This window comes from Phycodurus eques, unplaced genomic scaffold (assembly GCF_024500275.1).
Source record: "Phycodurus eques isolate BA_2022a unplaced genomic scaffold, UOR_Pequ_1.1 contig_180, whole genome shotgun sequence".
Classification (NCBI taxonomy): Eukaryota; Metazoa; Chordata; class Actinopteri; order Syngnathiformes; family Syngnathidae; genus Phycodurus; species Phycodurus eques.
This window is the reverse complement of record NW_026904177.1, coordinates 43,466-70,541: the sequence shown is the minus strand read 5'-3', so window position 1 is coordinate 70,541 and position 27,076 is coordinate 43,466. Positions and strand designations below refer to the sequence as shown.

General features: G+C 46.5%; 7 non-coding genes and 1 pseudogene across 7 annotated transcripts; all 8 read left to right on the top strand.

Moving 5' to 3' along the window:
- The first annotated feature begins 3,129 nt into the window (after positions 1 to 3,129).
- Positions 3,130 to 3,248, top strand: LOC133398457 (5S ribosomal RNA; annotated as a pseudogene).
- A 16,036-nt stretch (positions 3,249 to 19,284) lies between these two features.
- trnak-uuu (transfer RNA lysine (anticodon UUU)) lies at positions 19,285 to 19,357 on the top strand. Its single transcript has one exon. It is a non-coding gene; the product is annotated as a tRNA-Lys (tRNA).
- Positions 19,358 to 19,610: 253 nt separating this feature from the next.
- trnak-uuu (transfer RNA lysine (anticodon UUU)) lies at positions 19,611 to 19,685 on the top strand. Its single transcript has one exon. It is a non-coding gene; the product is annotated as a tRNA-Lys (tRNA).
- Positions 19,686 to 19,950: 265 nt separating this feature from the next.
- trnak-uuu (transfer RNA lysine (anticodon UUU)) lies at positions 19,951 to 20,023 on the top strand. The gene has a single exon. It is a non-coding gene; the product is annotated as a tRNA-Lys (tRNA).
- A 240-nt stretch (positions 20,024 to 20,263) lies between these two features.
- Positions 20,264 to 20,340, top strand: trnak-uuu (transfer RNA lysine (anticodon UUU)). Its single transcript has one exon. It is a non-coding gene; the product is annotated as a tRNA-Lys (tRNA).
- Positions 20,341 to 20,611: 271 nt separating this feature from the next.
- trnak-uuu (transfer RNA lysine (anticodon UUU)) lies at positions 20,612 to 20,684 on the top strand. Its single transcript has one exon. It is a non-coding gene; the product is annotated as a tRNA-Lys (tRNA).
- Positions 20,685 to 21,522: 838 nt separating this feature from the next.
- Positions 21,523 to 21,595, top strand: trnak-uuu (transfer RNA lysine (anticodon UUU)). The gene has a single exon. It is a non-coding gene; the product is annotated as a tRNA-Lys (tRNA).
- Positions 21,596 to 21,834: 239 nt separating this feature from the next.
- On the top strand, positions 21,835 to 21,909 carry trnak-uuu (transfer RNA lysine (anticodon UUU)). The gene has a single exon. It is a non-coding gene; the product is annotated as a tRNA-Lys (tRNA).
- Positions 21,910 to 27,076: the final 5,167 nt, after the last annotated feature.

Below are 27,076 nucleotides of genomic sequence, written 5' to 3'. Positions count from 1 at the left end.
GACAAGTATGTTATGATGTTTTTTTTTTTTTTTTTTTTTGTTATGATCAAATGATTTGTGGTTTTATTCTCTCTTAATAGTATAGTAAGTCTTTATGTATCCTGTATTATATTGTCTTGTAGATGTATTTTACTGCTTTTTTACATCATGGCCAGGGGACTACAGATGAAAACTAGCCTTCTGGCTAATTCTGGCTTTTTTAACCATGTGTATTTCATGTGTTTTATGAAATTGCATTGTCCCCTTTCAAATAAACTGATTAATAAAATCTTTACGGCTAAAAATCATCAAAAAATGTTTGGACTTGTCCTTCACAGCCCCGTGGAAGGACTTTGTGATACCCACCCTGCGGGGGTTGGGGCATTTTGGTGACTATAACTTATGTCAAATGTTGCCGAGGTCATTGTTCCCCGCCCAAGATCCTTTTGAGAGGGAGGTTCTGGAGGCATGGTGGTCGCGCAGGCCATGGGTAAGAGCAGAGCCAAAATCACTGCAACAATTGCTGAAAGTTCCGCTGAGGTTCAACCCCGATCTCATGGGTGGAGGGCCAGGGAGTGGGGAGAGCGATACATTTGAGAGGGCAGGAATAAGAACTATTGGGGATTTATTAGATGGGAGCGGGAACTCTGACATTGTCAGGGTTCGGACTCTGTCCTCTTCCGCAGAGCGGTTGTTTTGCGCTTGGCTGGAAGAATCAGGGAATCCATACTCCGGAATTGGGGGTCTTTTCTGGAGGGTTCATCCTCTGGAGGGGACCCGGGGGCGGAGCGAGATGTAGTTTTTGTGCTGGTCGACGGGACAAGGTTTTTTGGTTTGTCGGAGTGTAGCACAAAACGACTTTACAGGGTTTTAATAGCCGGAGTGTTCCGGAGACCTGCAGCGGAACGCACATGGACACGGACGTTCCCTGCACTGACCATTACATCCATCTGGGCCAACATGTTCAATTGGTATACCGCACCAAAGTTCAGTAATACTGACTTCAAATTACGACACAGAATCATATTCCCTTGCACAACACTCAATGCAATTTCTCCTAGGGTTTATAGCAGGGACTGTATGGTGTGTAAAGAGGGACCCGAGGACTACGAACATCTTGTCCTCGGGTGCAGAGCCGTCCGTGAGTTCCGTTCTAGGTTGGAGGATCTCCTCGCAAGGAGGCTGGGCATGAGGCTTCCCCCCCCCCCGGTGGCGAGTGAGGCTGGTGATCATAATGTCGGGTTTTTCCTATTTGGTTTCGTTTCATCATCTTTCTCGTCGTCATTATCATTGCAGGCCATCAATAGACCAGCGATCTGGTTACTTCTGCTCGTCACACTGTCATCGTCACGAGGAATATCGACTTGCATGACAAGGGCACCGGCAATCATTGGCCGATCTTCAAGGCTCAAGTTGAATCCCACTTTACTCTCCGACATGCCTGCTCTGCCAGCCGTTTTGTGGACTGTATAGCAAAAAACAATGGCCTTGTGGGAGTTTCGCCGACTGGTCACCTCACTTTTTGTTTTTAGGTTTTTTATTTCATGTACATATTGTAAAAAAAAGAAAGCCCGATCTGTTCCGATGATATATTACTCGTGCACTCACTGTAGGAGTCTCGTCTCGCGCGAGCCACTTCCGAGGAATACAATACAGTCAGGTGAATGGCGGTATTAGTTGAAGTAGATGAGATTGAGTAAATTAAATCAGAATCAGCAGAATCAAAATCAGAATCCTCTTTATTGGCCGAGTATGTCAGAAACATACAAGGAATTTTTCTCCGGTAGTTGGAGCCCCTCTCGTGTGACAACGGACAGCCATTTGACAGAAAATACTTTGGAGACATAATCACAGTCACTGATCAATGAAAGGTTTCCGGTAATGTGGTCATGTCGATGCAAATTTTGTGTTATTTTTTTGACAATTGTGCAAATGATGCAGAGTCCTCTAGCAATTTAGAGCAATTTGAAATGACTGATCGAGCAATAATCTGGTACAGTGACAATTGTGCAAAACGTACAGAGACTTCGAGAAATTTAAGCAGTATAAAGCGAATTGTAGTGCGATAATCTGCAACAGTGTCCATTGTGCAAATGGTGCAGATACTTCTCAAGCACATGAGTGGCCAGTATTGGTCAACAACAGATATGCAAATTGTGTAGAGTGGCGAGACTACTACAGTGAATGCACGAATAATGTATAATTGGCCCGACAGAGATGGGACAACAATCTCAAGACAAATTGGCAGCATGTTACAATGCAATTGTAAGTGAACTGTTTAAGAAGTTAACGGCAAGCGGGACGAAGGTGTTGGAATGTCTGCTAGTTTTAGATTGCATTGTTCGATAGCACTTACCTGGGGGAAGGAGCTGGAAAAAGACAATTATATATTACTCGTGCACTTTCTGTCGAGGTCTCGCCACTCTGCACTATTTGCATATCTGTTGTTGACCAATACTGGCCACTCATGCCAGTAGCATCTTCTCCAATTGCACACTGATTGAAGAGAATCTGCAACATTTGCACAATAAACATTGTCCCAGATTATCGCACCACTCGCTTGAAGTCTCGGCGTCTTTTGCACAGTGGTCATTGCACCGGACTATTGCAATATTAGTCTTTCGAACTGCTCTAAATGCTAGAGGACTCTGTATCTTTTTGCACAATTGTCAAAAATTGTTTTTACCGGCATTACCAGATAACTAGCAACTCTTAATTGCTCAGTGACTGTTTTTTGTCAATGTCTTCATGTCTCAAAAGTGTTCTCTGTCAATTGACTGTCTGTTGTCGTACTAGAGCGACTCCAACTACCAGAGACAAATTCCTTGTGTTTTTGGACATACATGGCAAATAATGTTTCTGAAGAGGTGGTGACCAGGATGTGGACGGTCCAAGAGGATTTTGCATGCTCTTGTCTGAGTTTTGGCAGCGTGCAAGTTCTCAAATTCTCTAGTGTGTTTACTTTTCAAAATCTATGATCTGGTCAGACATTTGTAGTGTTGAGAATGAATTCTTATTATCCACACAAAAAAATCCAAAATAGACCAGCCAACAATTGGAGAATAAAGATGACGCGATCCGCTCGAGATATTTTTAAGCGAAATATGATATTTTTTAAATATAAAATGTTGCTTTTCAGGTAACCATGTGACTTACGGCCAAACTACCCTGAGAACGCCCGATCTCGTCCGATCTCGGAAGTTAAGCTGGGCCGAGCCTGGTTAGTACTTGAATGGGCGACTGCCTGGGAATACCAGGTGCTGTCAGCTTTTTCACTTTAGATTCTCGTGGAATCTTTTTCTTATCGGTGGTTGACCTAAATTATAATGCAGTCATTCGCTCTCTTATGACTTACCGTCTCTTTATTAGGAGACAGAATCTTCACGTACCTTATTTAAACATCCCGTTTCTCCTTTTCCAACAGTAAAAAAAAAAAAATCTATCCACACATATATCAATATATATATAAATAAATATATATATATATATATATATATATATATATATATATATATATATATATATAGTCGTATCACTCATGCCAGTCGCATCTGCTCCAATTGCACACAGATTGAAGAGAATCTGCAACATCCCAGATTATCGCACTACTCGCTTGAAGTCTCGGCGCTCTTTGCACAAAGGTTATTGCACTGGACTATTGTAATATTAGTCTTTCGAACTGCTCTAAATGCTCGAGGACTCTGCATCTTTTTGCACAATTGTCAAAAAAAAATGTACCGGCATTACCAGATAACTAGCAACCCTTAATTGCTCAGTGACTGTTTTTTGTCAATGTCTTTATGTCTCAAAAGTGTTCTCTGTCAATTGACTGTCTGTTGTCGTACGAGAGCGGATTCTGTTCCTAACTTTATGGACCGAATTTCAAGGCGCAGCCGAGGCGTAGAAGGGGTCCGGTATTATCATTGCATCTCTGGTTTTTGCAGATGATGTGGTTCTGTTGGCTTCATCAAGCCGTGATCTCCAACTCTCAATGGAGCAGTTCACAGCGGAGTGTGAAGCGGCTGGGATGAGAATCAGCACCTCCAAATCTGAGACCATAGTCCTCAGTCGGAAAAGGTTGGCGTGCCCTCTCCAGGTCGGAGATGAGATCCTGCCTCAAGTGGTGGAGTTCAAGTATCTTGGGGTCTTGTTCACGAGTGAGGGGAGAATGGAACGGGAGATTGACAAGCAGATCGGTGCAGCGTCTACAGTGATGCGGACATTGTATCGGTCCGTTGTGGTAAAGAAGGAGCTAAGCCGAAAGGCGAAGCTCTCGATTTACCGGTCGATATACGTTCCTACCCTCACCTATGGTCAAGAGCTGTGGTTCGTGACCGAAAGAACAACATCCCGGATACAAGCGGCCAAAATTTGTTTCCTCCGCAGGGTGTCCAGGCTCTCCCTTAGAGATAGGGCGAGAAGCTCGGTCATCCGGGACTGATCTCAGAGTAGAGCCGCTGCTCCTCCACATCGAGAGGAGCCAGATGAGGTGGCCGGGGAATCTGATTCGGATGCCTCCCGGACGCCTCCCCGGTGAGGTGTTCCGGGCATGTCCCACCGGGAGGAGACCCCGGGGACGACCCAGGATACGCCGGAGAGACTACGTCTTTCGGCTGGCCTGGGAAAGCCTTGGGATCCCCCCGGAAAAGCTGGATGAAGTGGCTGGGGAGAGGGAAGTCTGGGCATCCCTGCTTAAGCTACTGGCCCCACGACCTGACCTCGGCTAAGCGGTAGAAAATGGATGGTGACATTCATTCTACAGTGGTTAGGGTTGATCCAATGTTGCAAAGTCCATCCATCCATTTTCTGAGCCGCTTCTCCTCACTAGGGTCGCGGGGGTGCTGGAGCCTATCCCAGCTGTCATCGGGCAGGAGGCGGGGTACACCCTGAACTGGTTGCCAGCCAATCGCAGTGTTGCAAAGTCACGACCCACTTTTATACAAACTGAATTTTTTTTTTTAAAACAGTCTCTAAAAACATGGACAGTATATTATATTTTTAAATGCAGTTTCAAATGGGTTTGCTGTCCCGCTAAAGTCATATTGCCTGCCATGACGTCCACCAGCCAGACTGGGCTGCTCTGTGTATTTGTTTACAGAGAACAAGGAATTAACATTCCTTGTCACTTTTCTCCTATGCTCCATGTCCAAACTTAATACACCTCTGTAGAATCAATACTGAAAGTCAGAATAACAGAGAGACCCCAGAGTTGAGAGTCACTTGTTTACCTTCTGTTCACTGCATTAAATGTAGTTCAAGTCATTGGATTGATGGCTCAATTGATATCAGAGTCACATATGGACACACCAAACAACAATTATGAAACGAATGTCAACTGTGTTGTTTTTCAATGTTTATATCGAAATAATGTTGTCAGATGCTCGTGTTCCTTGGTCACGTGGTCCACGTCAACCCAATAGAATGCGGAGATTAACGCATATCCATTAGCCGTGTATTAAGTCTTAAACAATCAAAGAAATAATGAGTTATTTGTAATAACAATCGGTTGCTGGTATAATGTTGTGGCCACAAGCTGAATAGCTGCTTGCTCAACATTTTGACGAAAAAACATCAATGGCTCTGCCTCGCTCAACTACTTCCTGTTTCTTGCTTTGCTTAACTGACAGTAGGACTCTAGCGCCGTCATCGCAGAGGAGGGGAATTACACTCCTTCCACTAATTTGGTTACACAACATTCAAATTTGTCATGTGATAAGTGTTACTAATCAAATAAAGGCACGCCAGAAACGTCAAAAGACATGAATATTTGCCATGAAACATTTCAACTTATATCTAAAAACAGTAAGCATGCTCTGCACAAGAATTAATGCAAAAAACGACAAAGTGAAAGCAAAACCAACCACTCGTAAAATATTAAACTATTTTCAATCATTATTACTGAAAAAATACAAAAAAGAAAAACATACATATTTGTAAACAAATGTAGTTTGGTTGTAATACTTAAGTATAATAATCTTAAGGAAATGTATGGCCACAAGTCGGCTCTGTGTTTCACAATTAGCTTTACCTGCTGATGTGAAGTGACATCATATCCAATTTGGCGAAAATGCAATTTTATCATCTAATTTGTTAAGCTAACCTTACTTGACCACTCGTTTTCCAAAGTGATTTTCAAGTCACCTGGGACATCTCAGTGTTCTTATGTAAAGGCTAAATTAGTGTTTCTATTGGACAATGACTTCCTTCTAAAATTATTATTTTTTAAAATATTTTTTGTGAGTCTTCATTGTTAATTAATTCATATTAAAATGTGCAAGTGCACATAATGTTTAATGAGCACTGAAGACATTCAGAAAAAATAGTTACAAATAGTGAGGAAATTAAGCAAAGAAGAAGAAGAATCACCTTTATTGTCATGATCATGCACGGAATTTGTTCTCTGCATTTTACCCATCACAGTGAACACACAAACTTGTTAGTGGAACACACTGGAGCAGGGGGCAGCTGAAACGCCCGGGGAGCAGTTTGGGGTATCACTGTCTTGCTCAAGGACACCACAGCCGTGAGCCCGGGGGATGTTGGCGGATGGTCCGGTCTTGAACCTGCATCCCCCACAATGGCAGGCGATGATCTTAACCATTGGCCCACGGTGCAGCAAAATTATTTATATAGTGCATTTCATAAAAAAAGGTAACTCAATGTATTCCCCAACCTTTGCACCGCGGACCGTTTAGGAGTCGGCATTTTACTCACGGACCGGCTGTGGTGGCGTGCATATATATATAAATATATATATATATATATATATAATTTTTTTGAATTTATTTTTTTTTCCTCGGGGCACTCCACTTTCCTCCCACATTCCAAAAATATGCAGGGTAGGTTAATTGAAGACTTTAAATTGCCTGTAGGTGTGAACGTGAGTGCGAATGGTTGTTTGTTTATATGTGCCCTGCGATTGGCTGCCAACCAGTTCAGGGTGTACCCCGCCTCTCGCCAGAAGATAGCTGGGATTGGCTCCAGCACGCCCGCGACCCGAGTGAGGATAAGCGGAACAGAAGATGAAAGAATGAATGAATATACACACACACACACAAATTGAGAATCTTCACACGCAGCCTCTCGATCCTGATTCCCACTTCACTGGCAAAACTATTCACGGTGTCCGAGCAGGAGCTCAAGATTCAAGGAGGCTACTCCAGACTTTCTGTCACCAACTTTGGCAAATCCGCTCAGTTTTTTCCCCGAGTTACTCACCGGAGCGGCGTCCGCGGTTTTTGGTGCATGGAGACGGAAACGGCGCCACAGAGGGAAGCGAGCCGCCATCCAGGTGAAACTCCGCAAGAGAGGATACGGATTGGCGTTCCCGTCGATCCACCTCGCGAATATACGCTCCCTACCCAACAAAATGGACGAGCTTAATCTTCTGTTAAAGACCAGTAAAGACTTCGGCTGTACCGCTGCCATGCGCTTCACGGAGACCTGGCTTTGCGACGCTGTACCCGATGGCGCCGTCATACTTCCCGGCTTCCATACACATCGAGCGGACCGCGACATGGAATCATCGGGGAAAACAAAGGGCGGCGGGATATGCTTCTATATCAACAAACGTCATGGAGCTCAGCACACACTGCAGCCCGCATTTGGAGTCGCAGTTTTTTAACAGTAAGCCATTCTACTCGCCACATGAATTCGCATCATTCATACTGGCTGGAGTCTACATTCCGCCTCAAGCTAACACGAACACCGCACTGCTAACGCTCGCCATTTTCTGAGCCGCTTATCCTCACAAGGGTCGCGGGCCCGCTGGAGCCTATCCCAGCTATCATCGGGCAGGAGGCGGGGTACACCCTGAACTGGTTGCCAGCCAATCACAGGGCACATAGAAACAAACAACCATTCGCACTCACAGTCACACCTACGGCCAATTTAGAGTCTCCAATTAATGGCTGTTTTTGGGATGTGGGAGGAAACCGGAGTGCCCGGAGAAAACACACGCAGGCACGGGGAGAACATGCAAACTCCACACAGGCGGGGTCAGGGATAGAACCCGGGTCCTCAGAACTGTGAGGCTGACGCTCTAACCAGTCGGCCACCGTGCCGCCAGGCGCTACCGATCAATGCAAACTCGAACTAATAGACATTCCAACAGCTTCTTTCCTCTTGCGATCAACTTCTTAAACACCTGACCTACAATTCCATTCCAACATGCTGGCAATTTTTTGACTTGAGTTCATTGTCACATTTCTGTGGGGCCAATTATGTATGACTCGTGGCCTCCCCCAGCCTGACCTGCTGTGTCCTGCCCGTCAGAAAGCTGTAAATCCACTGGCAGATGGCAGGTGAGATGCTGAGCTGGAGAAGCTTGGATGAAAGGAGTTCAGGGATGATGGTGTTGAACGCTGAGCTTAAGTCCACGAACAGGATCCTCGCGTAGGTCCCTGCACTGTCGAGGTGTTCTAGGATGAAGTGCAGTCCCATGTTGACTGCATCATCCGCAGACCTGTTCGCTTGGTAGGCAGACTGCAGGGGTCCAGCAGGGGACCTGTGACACACTTGAGGTGGTCCAGCACGAAACCTTCAAAGGACTTCATGACCACAGATGTCAAAGCGACAGGCCTGAAGTCATTCAGACCAGAGATTGCAGGTTTCTTGGGGACTGGAATGATGGTGGAGCGTTTGAAACAGGATGGAACTTCGCACAGTTCCAGAGATCTATTGAAGATCTGAGTGAAGACTGGAGCGAGCTGGTCCGCGCAGACTTTGAGGCAGGATGGGGACACATGGTCCGGGCCTGCCGCTTTGTTCATCTTTTGTTGTTTGAAGATGCGTCTCACATCCTGTTCATGGATGGTTAACGCAGAAGTCAGAGGTGTGATTGTGGTCGGGGGTGCGGCCGGGTGGGTGTAGGGTGTGAAACTGTCCTTTTCAAATCTGCAGTAGAGGGTATTCAAGTCGTTGGCTAGTGTGCTATTGTTTTCAGCTTGGGGGGATCGTCGCTTGTAATTAGTCAGCAATTGGAATGACCAGACTGATTTAGAGTCGTTTGCGCTAAACTGTTTTTCCAACTTTGCTGCATAGTTCCTCTTTGCAATGTTAATTTCTTTAGTCAGCTGGTTTCAAGCTCGATTATACAGGGCCCTGTCCCCGCTCTGATATGCATCCTCCTTACCTTGGCGAAGCTGCTTAAGTTTAGCAGTGAACCACGGCTTGTTGTAGTTGAATGTGCGAAATGATTTTGTTGGTACACACACATCTTCACAGAATCTGATATCGGATGTAACAGTGTCCGTATATTCATCCAGGCTGCCAGCTGAATTTTCAAAGACACTCCAGTCTGTGCAGTCTAAACAGCTTTGAAGTTCCATCTTGGCTTCATTGGTCCACTTTTTCACTGTTTTCACTGTAGGCTTCGCGGATTTAAGTTCTTGCCTGTACGTCGGTATTAAGTGAATTAAGCAGTGATCAGACGAGCCCAGGGCTGCACGAGGTATAGCACGGTATGCGTTTTTTACCGTAGTGTAGCAGTGGTCTAAAGTATTATTTTCCCTGGTAGGACAGTCGATGTGCTGCTTGTATTTAGGGAGTTCGTGGTTGAGTTTAGCTTTGTTAAAGTCCCTGAGAATAATGAGGGGTGAGTCCGGGTATTTTTTTTCAATTTCGTTGACTTGTTCGGCGAACGTTAGCAATGCGGTGTTCGTGTTAGTTTGAGGCGGAATGTAGACTCCAGCCAATATGAATGATGCGAACTCACGTGGCGAGTAGAATGGTTTACAGTTCAAAAACAGCAACTCCAAATGCAGGCTGCAGTGTGTGCTGAGCTCCGTGACGTCCGTACACCATTTTTCGTTGATTTCGAGGCATATCCTGCCGCCCTTTGTTTTCCCCGATGATTCCATGTCGCGGTCCGCTCGATGAATGTGGAAGCCGGGAAGCATGAAGGCGCCATCGGGTACAGCGTCGCAAAGCCAGGTCTGCATGAAGCACATGGCCGCGGAACATCCGAAGTCTTTACTGGTCTTTAACAGAAGATGAAGCTCATCCATTTTGTTGGGTTGGGAGCGAACATTCGCGAAGTGGATCAACGGGAACGCCAATCTGTGTCCTCTCTTGCGGAGTTTCACCTGAATGCCGGCTCGCTTCCCTCTGTGGCGCCGCTTCCGTCTCCATGCGCCGAAAACCGCGGACGCCGCTCCGGTGAGTAACTCGGGGAAAAAACTGAGCGGATTTGCGAAAGTTGGTGACAGAAAGTCCGGAGTAGCCTCCTTGATGGTTAGCAGGTCCCCCCTTGAGTAAGTGAGTCGTGTCAGGTCTCCAAAGACGGACGAAAATATATATAATACGAGAGAGCACGCTACCGAGGCGACCACACTGGTAGGCGCCATCTTGGTTATGACGTTCCCAGCAGACCCTCACAATACGTTTGGGCCTGCCACGTCGGACCGGCATCTTCCCCCACCATCGGAGCCAACTCACCACCAGGTGGTGATCAGTTGACAGCTCCGCCCCTCTCTTCACCCGAGTGTCCAAGACATGCGGCCGCAAGTCCGTTGACACGACCACAAAGTCAATCATCGAACTGCGACCAAGGGTGTGCTGGTGCCAAGTGTACGTGTGGACACCCTTATTCTTGAACATGGTGTTCGTTATGGACAATCCGTGACGAGCACAGAAGTCCAATAACAGAACACCGCTCTGGTTCTGATCGGGGGGGCCGTTCCTCCCAATCACGCCCTTACAGGTCTCACTGTCATTGCCCACGTGAGCATTGAAATCCCCCAGCAGAACGATAGAGTCCCCAGCGGGAGCGCTCTCCAGCACCCCCTCCAAGGACTCCAAAAAGGGTGGGTACTCTGAACTGCTGTTTGGTGCATAGGCACAAACAACAGTCAGGACCCGTCCCCCCCCCCCCCCACTCGAAGGCGGAGGGAGGCTACCCTCTCATCCACCGGGGTAAACCCCAACGTACAGGTGGCAAGCCGGGGGTCAATAAGTATACCCACACCTGCTCGGCACCTCTCTCCGTGGGCAACTCCAGAGTGGAATCCAACCCCTCTCGAGAGGACTGGTACCAGAGTCCAAGCTGTGTGTGGAGGCGAGTCCGACTATATCTAGTCGGAACTTCTCGACCTCACACACCAGCTCGGGCTCCTTCCCTGCCAGAGAAGTGACATTCCACGTCCCTAGAGCCAGCTTCTGTAGCCGGGGATCGGATCGCCAAGGTCCCTGCCACCGCCCAGCTCGCACTGCACCCGACCCCTCTGGCGCCTCCCACAGGTGGTGAGCCCACGGGAAGGTGTCACGGACGGCAATGCCGTAAGGGCAGATCCCAAAAAAGAGATGAGGTAAGAGGTCCGAACAATTTTAATTAAATGACAGAGCATGTGATGGCAAGACATACGAAACTAAAGGAACTCACAACCAGAGAGAATCAAAAAACAGATAACGCAGTGAGATACGACAAAAGGTCCGTGTGGTATAATCGTATAGAACCTAAATTTGGACAGCGTTCAGAAGGGCGGCAAACACGGGGTCAAAAACGAGTGAATATTCCGACGCCCACACACTGTCATGGTGCCCCCTAAAAAGGCTATGATTACAATGCATGACAGGTGCGTCACCGATGTCAACGCCCACCTTCGCTCACCCAGACACATGCAACACAAAGAAAAACATCTTGAAACACAGGGCCATGACAGTATCCCTCCATCAAAGGACGCCCCCTGGAGGACCACCTGGCTTCTGCGGGTGGAGAGAGTGGAAGGCCCGGAGCAGGGACGGATCTAAGATCCAAGAGTGGGGAACCCAGGAACGCTCCTCAGGGCAGTAACCCTCCCAGTCGACCAAATACTGCACACCCCTTCCCCTTCTTCTGGAATCCAATTTTTTACCCACCGTGTACACTGGCTCACCATCAACCACCCGCGGAGTAGGAGGAGGCACCACTGGAGGACACAGAGGGCTGGAGGAAACCGGTTTGAGCAAGGAGACATGGAATTCAGGGTGAACTTTCATGGCGGGAGGGAGCCGAAGTTTAACTGCCACTGGGTTAACAACAGTCAATTTCGAAAGGACCAATATACCGAGGACCCAGTTTTTTAGAACCCCGGCCAAATGCAAATCTCGTGTGGACAAACAGACCTTCTCACCAGAACGGTAGGGAGGAGCTGAGATCTGATGACGATCAGCTAACTGCTGGTTGCGAGCCTCTGTACGGGACAAGGCCGCCTTTGCATCCCGCCACACCCGATGAGCCCTTCGGAGATGGACCTATACAGACGGGACGACCACCTCCCTCTCCTGAGAAGGGAACAACGGCGGCTGATAACCGTATGCAGTCATGAACGCCGACCGTCCAGTGGCAGAGCAAACGAGGGTGTTATGCGCATATTCCACCCAAGAAAGGTGAGAAAACCATGAGGAGGGGTGCTGATGGCAAACACAGCGAAGAGCAGCCTCCACATCTTGATTCACCCTCTCAGCCTGGCCGTTGGTCTGCGGGTGGAAACCGGACGAACGACTGGAGGAAGACCCCAGCGCTTTGCAGATCAACCTCCAGACCCGAGAGACGAACTGCGGCCCCCTGTCAGACACCAGATCAGCAGGAATACCATGAACTCGGAAGACATGGTCGACAAGGAGATTAGCAGTCTCAAAGGAGGACGGCAGCTTCGGCAGAGCAACGAAATGGGCCATCTTGGAGAATCTGTCGACAACACTCAGGATGACCGAGTTCCCTCCGGACAGCGGAAGGCCCGTGATGACGTCCAATGCAACGTGGGACCAGGGGCGGGAAGGAATGGGCAGTGGACGAAGAAGACTAGCTGGAGGACGATGGGACATCTTGCTACGGGCACACACTGAGCATGCCGAAACATATTCCTTAACGTCCCTGCATAGTCCCTGCCACTAGAACCGTTGGGAAATGAGGAAAAATGTCCGACTGACCCCAGGATGGCAAGCGACTCCAGAAGTGTGTCCCTACCTCAACACCTCTGGACGTAAAACAACCGGAACAAACAGCTTGCCATCAGGAACACCTCCCGGGGCCTGGACGTCCCTCCCCGCCTCCACCACCTTCTTCTCAACCTCCCACTGAAGCACTCCCACCACCCGGTAGAATGGTCTCTACAACAGGCTGCACAGCAGACGGGCCATGCAGCCTAGATAAGGCGTCAGGTTTGTCGTTCTTCAACCCAGGGCGGTAAGTGATGATGAAATCGAAACGGGTAAGGAACAGGGCCCAACATGCTTGACGGGGGTTGAGTCTCTTAGCAGTCCGGAGGAAAGACAGGTTCTTGTGGTCGGTGAAAACTTGAAAAGGTCCCCTAGTACCCTCCAGCCAGTGACTTCACTCCTGCAGTGCCAGGACAAGGGCCAGCAGCTCTCTATTTCCCACATCGTAATTGGCCCCTGCTGGGCTCAGGCGCCTAGAGAAGAAGGCGCAGAGGTGCAGCCTCTGGTCGACCGGGAACCTCTGGGACAGGACCGCTCCCACACCTGAATCAGATGCGTCCACCTCGACAACGAAAGGAAGGTCAGGATTAGGATGATTTAACACAGGAGCCTTCACAAACATTGTTTAATATGATCAAAAGTCACATCTGCCTTAGGGGTTAATACAAATGGTATTTTATTGGAAGCAAGTCGAGTCAGAGGTCCCACCTTAAGGCTGTAATCACGTATAAATCGCCTATAAAAATTAGCAAAACCCAAAAACCTCTGCGACTGCTTCCTTGACGTTGGAGTTGGCCAATCAACCACAGCCTGGATCTTGACTGGATTGGCCCGAAGCTGGCCCTTCTCCACGATGAACCCCAAAAACTGAACCAACTCCGCATGGAACTCACACTTCTCAGCGTTGATGTCAAGACGGTTTTCCATCAAGCGCTGCAACACCATGCGGACATGTTGGCGATGTTCACGTTGATCACGGGAAAAGAATAAGATGTCGTCCAAGTACACAAAACAGAATACATTTATTATGTCCCGGAGCACATCATTAATAAGACACTGAAACAAAGCGGGTGCATTCGTGAATCCAAAAGGCATGACTAAATACTCAAAATGACCTAATGGTGTATTGAACGCAGTCTTCCACTCATCTCCCTCCTTCATCCTCACCGGGTGATAGGCATTGCGCAGATCTAATTTTGTGAACACCTTTGCAGACTGCAAAGGGGCAAACGCCGAGTCCAACAGTGGGAGAGGATACTTATTCTTTATCATGATGTCGTTGATACCCCGGAAATCGACACAGGGTCGCAGGGTCCCGTCCTTTTTATCGATAAAGAAAAATCCGGCGCCAACTGGTGACGATGAGGGACGAATCAACCCGGCAGCTCGCAAAGTCGAAATATAATTCTTTAATGCCTCTTGTTCTGGCTTGGAAATCTGATACAGCCTCGCACATGGTAGTGGAGCCTCGGGAATCAACTTTATGGAACAGTCGTATGGACGATGCGGAGGCAAAGACTGGGCGCGATCCTTACTGAACACGAGTTGCAAATCATGAAATTATTTTTTTTCACCTTTCATTTCTTTGACGCTTCTTTGCTATGTATTCACAAAAACAAACGAATACAGATAGAAATATACAATATTGGATGTAGAGGAATAAAACAAATCTGTTTAAATTTGGAAATAAAAACATGAGAAACAACCTGATCGAAACTATCATATTTTAATGACTATGCATAAGAAATAACTGTATTATATAATGCTGAATGGCTGGTAATGTTCTTTAACTCATTCACTGCCAGCTTTCCCAGTTAACATGGTTATTTGACTTCAAAAGCCGTCAATGGCAGTGAATGTTTTTTTAAACACTTGAAGTTTGGTGGTGTCACTGATGGTGTAGTGGGACACTCGCCTGACTTTGGTGCAGGCAGCGTGGGTTCAGTTCCCACTCAGTGACGGTGTGAATGTGGGTGTGAATGGTTGTCCGTGTCGATATGTGCCCTGCGACTGACTGGCGACCAGTTCAGGGTGTCGTCCGCCTTTCGCCCGAAGTCAGCTAGGGATAGGCTCCAGCGCCGCGCGACCCTAACCAGGATAAGCGGTGTTGAAAATGGATGGATGGATGGATGGATGTTTGGTGGTTACAATTGAACAAATCACAAAGAAAGGCAAAAGAACAAGCTGTCACATTCATGTATACTGCACATGAATATGCTGATGCAGTTGGCTGAGCTGGCACGAGTGAGCAAATACTTCCTGACATGACAAGTTTGAAACGGAATATATTTCAAATGACATTCAACAACATTAGTAAAGTAGCAGAGGGATTCACTTGACAGGCTGAATGCCTCGATCGATTTATTTCATGACAGGACAAGGGAAAGCTGATCATGCTGCTGCTGAAGTTATGGTTTCTCTTTAATGGTTGTGGTTTTAACGACTGCCATAGGACAAGTGATGCCGGTAACGCAGAAAAAAATAAAATAAATTCATAAAACCCACCATTATGTGTAACGAGCAAAGTAACATGTTACTTTCCTTGCGAAAGTAATTAGACTACAGTTACTACTTCTCACCAACAATAGTTACTTTTGCATCATTAATGTCTCTTGTGAAGTTTAATCTGAGGGTCCAGGGTTCAAGTCCCTGTTCAGGCGACATAATTCTTAAGAAGTTGTTCAATAAATATTATGCAGGTACTTTCACTGAGACACTTCTTCTTTTCCTTTCGGCTTGTCCTGTTCGGGGTCGCCACAGCGCGTCATCCTTTTCCATGTAAGCCTTTCTCCTGCATCCTCCTCTCGAACATCAACTTCCATCATGTCTTCCCTCACGACATCCATCAACCTTCTCTTTGGTCTTCCTCTAGCTCTCTTGCCTGGCAGCTCCATCTTCATCATCCTTCTACCAATATACTCACTATTTATCCTCTGGACGTGTCCAAACCATCGAAGAATGCTCTCTCTAACTTTGTCTCCAAAACATCGAACCTTGGCTGTCCCTCTGATGAGCTCATTTCTAATTTTATCCAACCTGGTCACTTCGAACCTCAACATCTTCATTTCTGCCACCTCCAGCTCTGCTTCATGTTGTCTCTTCAGTGCCACTGTCTCTAATCCGTACATCATGGCTGGCCTCACCACTGTTTTATAAACTTTGCCCTTCATCCTAGCAGAGACTCTTCTGTCACATAACACACCTGACACCTTCCTCCACCCGTTCCAACCTGCTTGGACCCTGTTACTTCACTTCCTGACCACACTCCCCATTGTTCTGGACGGTTGACCCCAAGTATTTAAAGTCCTCCACCCTTGCTATCTCTTCTCCCTGTAGCCTCACTCTTCCCCCACCACCCCACTCATTCATGCACATATATTCTGTCTTACTTCGGCTAATCTTCATTCCTCTTCTTTCCAGTGCATGCCTCCATCTTTCTAACTGTTCCTCCAGCTGCTCACTGCTTTCACTGCAGATCACAATGTCATCTGCAAACATCATGGTCCACGGGGATTCCAGTCTAACCTCATCTGTCAGCCTATCCATCACCACTGCAAAAAGGAAGGGGCTCAGGGCTGATCCCTGATGCAGTCCCAGGTCCACCTTAAATTCATCTGTCACACCTACCGCACACCTCACCGCTGTTCTGCTGCCCTCATACATGTCCTGTATTATTCTAACATACTTCTCTGCCACGCCAGACTTCCGCATGCAGTACCACAGTTCCTCTCTGGGTACTCTGTCATAGGCTTTCTCTAGTTCGAGAAAGACACAATGTATCTCCTTCTGACCTTCTCTGTACTTTTCCATCAACATCCTCAAGGCAAATAATGCATCTGTGGTACTCATTCTAGGCATGAAACCATACTGTTGCTCGCAAATACTCACTTTTGTCCTGAGTCTAGCCTCCACTACTCTTTTCCATAACTTCATTGTGTGGCTCATCAACTTTATTCCTCTATAGTTCCCACAGCTCTGCACATCACCTTTGTTCTTAAAAATTGGCACCATCACACTTTTCCTCCATTCCTGAGGCATCTTCTCACACGCTAGAATTCTATTGAACAAGCTGGTCAAAAACTCCACAGCCACCTCTCCTAGATGCTTCCATACCTCCACAGGAATGTCATAAGGACCAACTGCCTTTCCATTTTTCATCCTCTTTAATGCCTTTCTAACTTCCCCCTTACTCATCATTGCCACTTCCTGGTCCACCACACTTGCCTCTTCTACTCTCCCTTCTCCCTCATTTTCCTCATTCATCAACTCCTCGAAGTATTCTTTCCATCTAGCTAGCACACTGCTGGCACCAGTCAACACATTTCCATCTCTATCCTGAATCACCCTAACCTGCTGCACATCCTTCCCATCTCTGTCCCTCTGTCTGGCCAGCCTGTATAGATTATTTTCTCCTTCTTTAGTGTCCAACCTGGCATACATGTCATCATATGCCTCTTGTTTGGCCTTTGCCACCTCTACCTTTGCCCTGTGTCGCATCTCAATGTATTCCTTTCGCCTCTTCTCGGTCCTCTCAGTGTCCTACTTCTTCTTAGCTAACCTTTTTCCTTGTATGATTTCCTGTACTGTGTGGTTCCACCACCAAGTATCCTTCTCTCCTTTCCTGCCAGAAGATACACCAAGTACTCTCCTGCCTGCCTCTCTGATCACCTTGGGTGTAGTGGTCCAGTCTTCTGCAAGCTCCTCCCGTCCACCGAGAGCCTGTCTCACCTCTTCCTGAAAAGCTGCACAACACTTGTCCTGTCTCAGCTTCCACCACATGGTTCTCTTCTCTGCCTTTGTCTTCCTAATCTTCCTCCCCACCACCAGAGTCATCTTACACACCACCATCCTATGCTGTCTAGCCACACTCTCCCCTACCACTACCTTACAGTTGGGAACCTCCTTCAGATTATATCGTCTGCACAAGATGTAATCCACCTGCATGCTTCTACCTCCGCTCTTGTAGGTCACCCTATGTTCATGCCTCTTCGTGTTCACTCACTACAGCCATTTGCATCCTTGTTGCAAAGTCTACCACCATCTGTCCCTCCAAGTTCCTTTCCTGGATGCCGTACTTACCCATCACTTCTTCATCAGCCCTATTTCCTTCACCAACATGTCCATTACAATCTGCACCAATTACGACTCTTTCTCTGTCTGGGATGCTCAGAACTACTTCGTCTAGCTCCTTCCAGAATTTCTCTTTCACCTCTAGGTCACATCCTACCTGTGGGGCATAGCCACTAATCACATTACACACAGCACCCTCAATTTCAAGTTTCAGCCTCATCACTCGATCTGATACTCTTTTCACCTCCAAGACATTCTTAGCCAACTCTTCTTTTAAAATAATCCCGACCCCATTTCTCTCCCCATCTCCACCATGGTAAAATAATTTAAACCCTGCCCCGAAGCTTCTAGCCTTACTGCCTTTCCACCTGGTCTCCTGGACACACAACACATCAAACTTTCTCCTAATAATCATGTCAATTAACTCCCGAGATTTTCCTGTCATAGTCCCAACATTCAAAATCCCCACATTCAGTTGGAGGCTCTGTGCTTTCCTCTTCTCTTTCTGCCGAAGAACCCGCTTTCCAACTCGACTTCGACCCACAGTCGCTGAATTTCCAACGGCGCCCTGCAGGTTGACGGCACCGGTGGCGGACGGTGTTAACCCGGGACACGACCGATCCGGTATGAAATTCTTTGGATGAACGCTCATATTTGTTTGGCAAAGTTTTAAGCCGGATGCCCTTCCTGACGGAACCCTCTGCATTTATCCGGGCTTGGGACCGGCCTACAGTTTGCACTGACTTGTGCCCCCCATATGGCTCCATTTTCGCTCAGACACTTGAACACTTCAAAACACCCAACACGTTCATCTATGCACCACACACTCTCGCTTTGTCCTTGGGTATCTCGGTCATTCGCATACCAGGCTTTTAATCTGATGTTCTGTCTTGCGAGTACCTGTTCAGTCCGTGTCAAATTTGCTTGCGCTTAATTTGCACCTCGTCTCCTCAGCTCACTCCCTCATTTACTCTACCTCCTGGATAGCTCAGTCGGTTGAGCATTATATTTTTAATCTGAGGGTCCAGGGTTCAAGTCCCTGTTTGAGTTACCTGTTCAGGTGAGATAATTCTTAAGCAGTTGTTCACTCAATATCACGCAGGTACTTTGACTCAGACACTTGAAAACTTCAAAACACCCACCACATGTTCATCGATGCACCACACACTCTCACTTTGACCTTGGGTATCTCGGTCAGTAAAATACCAGGCTTTTAATCTAATGTTCTGTCTTTCGAGAACCAGTTTAGTCAGTCGCTTCTTGTGCTTAATTTGCACCTATGATCCTAACCTCACTGCCTCCCTCATTGACTGTGGAGCCTGGATAGCTCAGTCGGTAGAGCATCAGATTTTTAATCTGAGGGTCCAGGGTTCAAGTCCCTGTTCAGGTGACATAATTCTTCAGAAGTTGTTCACTAAATATTACGCAGGTACTTTCACTCAGACACTTGAACACTTCAAAACACCCGACACGTTCATCTGTACACCACACTCTCTCACTTTGACCTTGGGTGTCTCGGTCATTCGCATCCCAGGCTTTTAATCTGATGTTCTGTCTTGCAAGTACCTGTTTAGCCAGTGTCAAATTTGCTTGCGCTGAATTTGCACCTCGTCTCCTCAGCTCACTCCCTCCTTTACTCTATCTCCTGGATAGCTCAGTCGGTTGAGCATTAGACTTTTAATCTGAGGGTCCAGGGTTCAAGTCCCTGTTTTAGTGACCTGTTCAGGTGAGGTAATTCTTAAGCAGTTGTTCACTAAATATCACACAGGTGCTTTCACTCAGACACTTGAACACTTCAAAACACCCACCACATGTTCATAGATGCACCACACAATCTCACTTTGACCTAGGGTATCTCGGTCAGTAGAATACCAGGCTTTTAATCTAATGTTCTGTCTTTCGAGAACCAGTTTAGTCAGTCGCTTCTTGTGCTTAATTTGCACCTATGATCCTAACCTCACTGCCTCCCTCATTGACTGTGGAGCCTGGATAGCTCAGTCGGTAGAGCATCAGACTTTTAATCTGAGGGTCCAGGGTTCAAGTCCCTGTTCAGGCGACATACATTTTCAGAGGTTGTTCACAAAATATCACTCAGACACTTGAACGCTTCAAAACACCCAACACATGTTCATCGATGCACCTCTCACTTTCTGACTTTGACCTTGGGTATCTCAGTCAGAAGCATACCTGTTTTTTAATCTGATGTTCTGTCTTTCAAGTACCTGTTTATTCAGTGTCGGGTCGCTTGCGCTTAATTTGAACCTCGTCTCCTCAGTTCACTCCCTCATTTATTCTAACTTCCTGGATAGCTCAGTCGGTTGAGCATTAGCATTTTTAATCTAAGGGTCCAGGGTTCAAGTCCCTGTTTGAGTTACCTGTTCAGGTGAGATAATTCTTAAGCAGTTGTTCACTCAATACCACACAGGTACTTTGACTCAGACACTTGAAAACTTCGAAACACCCACCATATGTTCATCAATGCACCACACACTCTCACTTTGACCTTGGGTATCTCGGTCAGTAGGATACCAGGCTTTTAATCTGATGTTCTGTCTTTCGAGTACCTGTTTCGTCAGTTCCAAATTTCTAGCTTGCGCTTAATTTGCACCTCGTCTCCTCACCTCACTCCCTCATTGACTGTAGAACCTGGATAGCTCAGTCGGTAGAGCATCAGACTTTTAATCTGAGGGTCCAGGCTTCAAGTCCCTGTTCAGGCGACATAATTCTTAAGAAGTTGTTCACTAAATATTACGCAGGTACTTTCACTCAGACACTTGAACACTTCAAAACACCCAACACGTTCATCTATGCACCACACTCTCTCACTTTGGCCTTGGGTATCTCGGTCATTCGCATACCAGGCTTTTAATCTGATGTTCTGTCTTGCAAGTACCTGTTTAGCCAGTGTCAAATTTGCTTGCGCTGAATTTGCACCTCGTCTCCTCAGCTCACTCTCTCCTTTACTCAAGTGAGATAATTCTTAAGCAGTTGTTCACTCAATACCACGCAGGTTCTTTGACTCAGACACTTGAAAACTTCAAAACACCCACCTCGTGTCCATCGATGCACCACATACTCTCACTTTGACCTTGGGTATCTCGGTCAGTAGGATACCAGGCTTTTAATCTGATGTTCTGTCTTGTGAGTGCCTGTTTCATCAGTGTCAAATTTGCTTGTGCTTAATTTGCCCCTCGTCTCCTCAGCTCACTCCCTCATTTACTCTATCTCCTGCATACCTCAGTCGGTTGAGCATTACACTTTTAATCTGAGGGTCCAGGGTTCAAGTCCCTGTTCAGGCGAGATAATTCTTAAGAAGTTTTTCACTAAATATTACGCAGGTACTTTCACTCAGACACTTGAACAATTCAAAACACCCCACACGTTCATCTCTGCACCACACACTCTCACTTTGACCTTGGGTATCTCGGTCATTCGTGTACCAGGCTTTTAAGATGATGTTCTGTCTTGCGAGTACCTGTTTCGTCAGTGTCAAATTTCTTGCTTGCGCTTAATTTGAACCTCGTCTCCTCACCTCACTCACTCATTGACTGGAGAGCCTGCATAGCTCAGTCGGTAGAGCATCAGACTTTTAATCTGAGGGTCCAGGGTTCAAGTCCCTGTTCAGGCGACATACTTTTTAAGAGGTTGTTCACTTAATATCACTCAGACACTTGAACACTTCAAAACACCCGACACGTTCATCTATGCACCACACTCTCTCACTTTGACCTTGGGTATCTCGGTCATTCGCATACCAGGCTTTTAATCTGATGTTCTGTCTTGCAAGTACCTGTTTAGCCAGTGTCAAATTTGCTTGCGCTGAATTTGCACCTCGTCTCCTCAGCTCACTCCCTCCTTTACTCTATCTCCTGGATAGCTCAGTCGGTTGAGCATTAGACTTTTAATCTGAGGGTCCAGGGTTCAAGTCCCTGTTTTAGTGACCTGTTCAGGTGAGGTAATTCTTAAGCAGTTGTTCACTAAATATCACACAGGTGCTTTCACTCAGACACTTGAACACTTCAAAACACCCACCACATGTTCATAGATGCACCACACAATCTCACTTTGACCTAGGGTATCTCGGTCAGTAAAATACCAGGCTTTTAATCTGATGTTCTGTCTTTCGAGTACCTGTTTATTCAGTCACTTCTTGTGCTTAATTTGTACCTTGTATCCTCACCTCGCTGCCTCCCTCATTCACTGTAGCGCCTGGATAGCTCAGTCGGTAGAGCATTACACTTTTAATCTGAGGGTCCAGGTTTTAAGTACCTGTTCAGGTGAGATAATTCTTAAAAAGTTGTTCACTAAATATCACGCAGGTACTTTTACTTGAACACTTCAAAACAACCACCAGATGTTCATCGATACACCACACACCCTCACTTTGACCTTGAGTATCTCGGTCAGTAGCATAACAGGTTTTTAATCTGATTTTCTGTCTTTCGAGTACATTTCGTTAGTTTTGTTTGAGCTTAATTGGAACCTCGTCTCCTCACCTCACTTCCTCGTTAACTACGGTAAAGCATCAGACTTTAATGTGATGGTCCACGGTTCAAGTCACCTGGTCAGGCCACATGTTTGCACATTATCGCTAGAGGAGATAGGAACAGACCGAGGAGAGAGATAGGGAGGAGAGGAGAGAGTGATTAATTTGTTTGGTTTGTTTTAACCTCGAAACTTTTGACTCAAATGCTTCAATGCACACATTTTCCCTCGACACAACTTACTCGTTCTCAGAAATGCGGCCATGTCAGATGTTCCTGTTCTTTTTTCTTCAATGAAGTCATATCTTGCTCATTTCATGACTTTTCCACTTTTTGCAAAGTCACTCCAACGCTAAAAGGCACGGCTCTCTGCCTTGTTGCAAAAGTGCATTGTGAGCTGTTCAATGGACTTGATACTTTTCAATAGTTCACCAACTATGTCGAAAGCAAACAAATTGTCATGAGCTGTGCCCTGCAGTTCCCTTGTTGGAGCTCGGGTGGCGCCCCTCTCGCCCTGTTTCTCGTCCCAGTAATCAGCACCACCTCGGCCGCGCACTTCTTGTCAATCAGCCTTCGTCATCACCTGCATTGAAGCCTGCCAGATCCAAGACTCCACTGCCAGAGTATTAACGTTCACCCGTGGTACACCGGCTCGCAACTTACATGTAAGCTACACCGGTCCTCGCAATATTTCTGACCTCCCTCCGTGTTCTTCCTTGTCCTCAGTGCTCTTTCCGTGTTCCCCGCCTTGCTGACCTCTTCCACCACGCCGCCAAGCCATCCACCAGATCACGCCACCACCTACCGCACGCTCCCTGTCTCGACGACCCGCCGGTACACCTCAAGGATCCCCCTTTGAATCTCTTCTCAATCCACTGTTCGCCACAAACTTCTTCAGCCTCCGCCTGCTTCTGCCTCCAGTTGAAATGAACACCGTCGTATCGTGACACAAATATACAACCCCAATTCCAATGAAGTTGGGAAGTTGTGTTGAACAGAAATAAAAACAGAATATAATGATTTGCAAATCATGTTCAACCTATATTTAATTGAATACACTACAAAGACAAGATATTTAATGTTCAAACTGATAAACTTTATTGTTTTGCAGCAAATAATCATTCACTGAATTTTATGGAAGCAACACATTCTAAAAAAGCTGGGACAGGTGGCAAAAAAGACTGAGAAAGTTGAGGAATGCTCATCAAACCCTGTTTGGAACATCCCACAGGTGAACAGGCTAATGGGGAACAGGTGGGTGCCATGATTTAGCTTCCCTGAATTGTTCAGTCATTCACAAGCAAAGATGGGGTGAGGTTAACCTCTTTGTGAACAAGTGCTTGAGAAAATAGTTTAAGAACAATGTTCCTCAACGTACAATTGCAAGGAATTTAGGGAATTCATCATCAACGGTCCAAAATATCATCAAAAGGTTCAGAGAATCTGGAGAAATCACTGTATGTAAGCGGCAAGACCGAAAACCAACATTGAATGCCCGTGACCTTCAATCCCTCAGGCGGCATTGCATCAAAAACCGACATCAATGTGTGAAGGATATCACCACATGGGCTCAGGAACACTTCAGAAAACCAATGTCAGTACAACAATTCAGCGTGACATCCATAAGTGCAACTTAAAACTCTACTATGCAAAGCAAAAGCCATTTCTCAACAACACCCAGAAACGCCGCCGGCTTCTCTGGGCCCGAGCTTCATCTAAGATGGACTGATGAAAAGTGGAAAAGTGTTCTGTGGTCCGACGAGTCCACATTTCAAATTGTTTTTGGAAATTGTAGACGTCGTGTTCTCCGGTCCAAAGAGGAAAAGAACCATCCGGACTGTTATGGACGCAAAGTTCGAAAGCCAGCATCTGTGATGGTATGGGGCTGTGTTAGTGCCAATGGCATGGGTAACTTATACATCTGTGAAAGCACCATTAATGCTGAAAGGTACATTCAGGTTTTGGAGAAATATATGCTGCCATCCAAGCAACGTCTTTTTCATGGACGTCCCTGCTTATTTCAGCAAGACATTCTGCACGTGTTACAACAGTGTGGCTTCCTAGTAAAAGAGTGCGGGTACTAGACTGGCCTGCCTGCAGTCCAGACCTGTCTCCCATTGAAAATGTGTGGCGCATTAAAATATGACAACGGAGAACCCGGACTGTTGAACAGCTGAAGCTGTACATCAAGCAAGAATGGGAAATAATTCCACCTACAAAGCTTCAACAATTAGTGTCCTCAGTTCGAAAATGTTTATTGAATGTTGTTAAAAGAAAAGGTGATGTAACACAGTGGTAAACATGACCCTGTCCCAGTTGTTTTGGAACGTGTTGCAGCCATAAAATTCTAAGTTCATGATTATTTCCTAAAAACAATCACGTTTATCAGTTTGAAAATTAAATATCTTCTCTTTGTAGTGTATTCAATTATATATAGGTCGAACACTTACAAATCATTGTATTCTGTTTTTATTTATGTTTAACACACATCCCAACAAAGTCACTGGTGGTTGAGTGGTACACTCACCTGACTTTGATGCGGGCAGCGTGGGTTCAGTTCCCACTCAGTGACGGTGTTAATGTGAGTGTGAATGGTTGTCCGTGTCTATATGTGACCTGCGACTGACTGGGGACCAGTTCATGGTGTAGTCCGCCTTTCGCCTGAAGTCAGCTGGGATAGGCTCCTGTTGTCACGTTCGTGGTTTGGGCGAAGGTGAGGAACGCAAGTCAAGAACATGGTGGACCCAATTGCAGGGAAGCAGTGAGGCAAGGCAGGAGTGCGGGAGTCTCAAAAAAATAATATTTAATCTTTCAAAAAGGGCAAACAAGGATATTGGATAAAGCAAAGCTACACAAAGCCCCACGACAGATAACAACCAAACCAAAGTAACAAAGAAACACTTGAATATCTAAAACCGGAAACAAACTATGACCTGTGATTAAGACGTGGAACAGATAGGGACAATGACACCTGACAATGACATACTTCCACCGGAATGTCATTGGGACCAACTGCCTTTCCATTTTTCATCCTCTGTAATGCCTTTCTAACTTCCCCCTTACTAATCATTGCCACTTCCTGGTCCACCACACTTGCATCTTCTCCTCTCCATTCTCTCTCATTTTCCTCATCCATCAACTCCTCGAAGTATTCTTTCCATCTATCTAGCACACTACTGGCACCAGTCAGCACATTTACATCTCTATCCTAAATCACCCTATCCTGCTGCACATCCTTCTTATCTCTGTCCCTCTGTCTGGCCAACCTGTAGAGATCCTTTTCTCCTTCTTTAGTGTCCAACGTGGCATACATGTCATCATTTGCATCTTGTTTGGCGTTTGCCACCTCTACCTTTGCCCTATGTCACATCTCAATGTATTCCTTTCGCCTCTCCTCGGTCCTCTCAGTGTCCCACTTCTTAGCTAACCTTTTTCCTTGTATGATTTTCTGTACTGTGAGGTTCCACCACCAAGTCTCCTTCTCTCCTTTCCTGCCAGAAGATACACAAATTACTCTCCTGCCTGCCTCTCTGATCACCTTGGCTGCAGTGGTCCAGTCTTCTGGTAGCTCCTCCTGTCCACCGAGAGCCTGTCTCACCTCTTCCCGAAAAGCTGCACAACACTCGTTCTGTCTCATCTTCCACCACATGGTTCACTGCTCTGCCTTTGTCTTTCGTAATCTTCCTCCCCACCACCAGTCGTCTTACACACCACCATCCAATGCTGTCTAGCATAGGATGGCGGTCTCCCATCCAAGTACTAGTCTCCCCGACTACTACCTTACAGTCGTTAACCTCCTTCAGATTACATTGTCTGCAGAAGATGTAATTCACCTGCGCGCTTCTCCCTCTGCTCTTGTAGGTCACCCTATGTTCCTGCCTCTTCTGGAAAAAAGTGTTCACTCCAGCCATTTGCATCCTTTTTGCAAAGTCTACCACCATCTGTCCCTCCAAGTTCCTTACCTGGATGCCGTACTTACCCATCACGTCTTCATCAGCCCTATTTCCTTCACCAACATGTCCATTACAATCTGCACCAATCGCGTCTCTCTCTCTGTCTGGGATGCTCAGAACTACTACATCTACCTCCTTCCAGAATTTCTCTTTCACCTCTAGGTCACATCCTACCTGTGGGGCATAGCCACTAATCACATTATACATAACACCCTCAATTTCAAGTTTCAGCCTCATCACTCGATCTGATATGCTATTCACCTCCAAGACATTCTTAGCCAACTCTTCTTTTAAAATAACCCTGACTCCATTTCTCTTCCTATCTACACCATGGTAAAATAATTAAATAACCCTGCCCCGAAACTTCTAGCCTTACTGCCTTTCCACCTGGTCTCCTGGACACACAATATATCAACCTTTCTCCTAATCATCTTGTCAACCAACTCCCGAGATTTTCCTGTCATAGTCCCAACCTTCAAAGTCCCCACATTCAGTTCTAGGCCCTGTGCTTTCGTCTTCTCTTTCTGCCGAAGAACCCGCTTTCCACCTCTTCTTCTTCGACTTCGACCCACAGTAGCTGAATTTCCACCGGCGCCCTGCAGGTTGACGGAGCCGGTGGCGGACGTTGTTAACCCGGGCCACGACCAATCCGGTATGGAATTCTTTGGATGA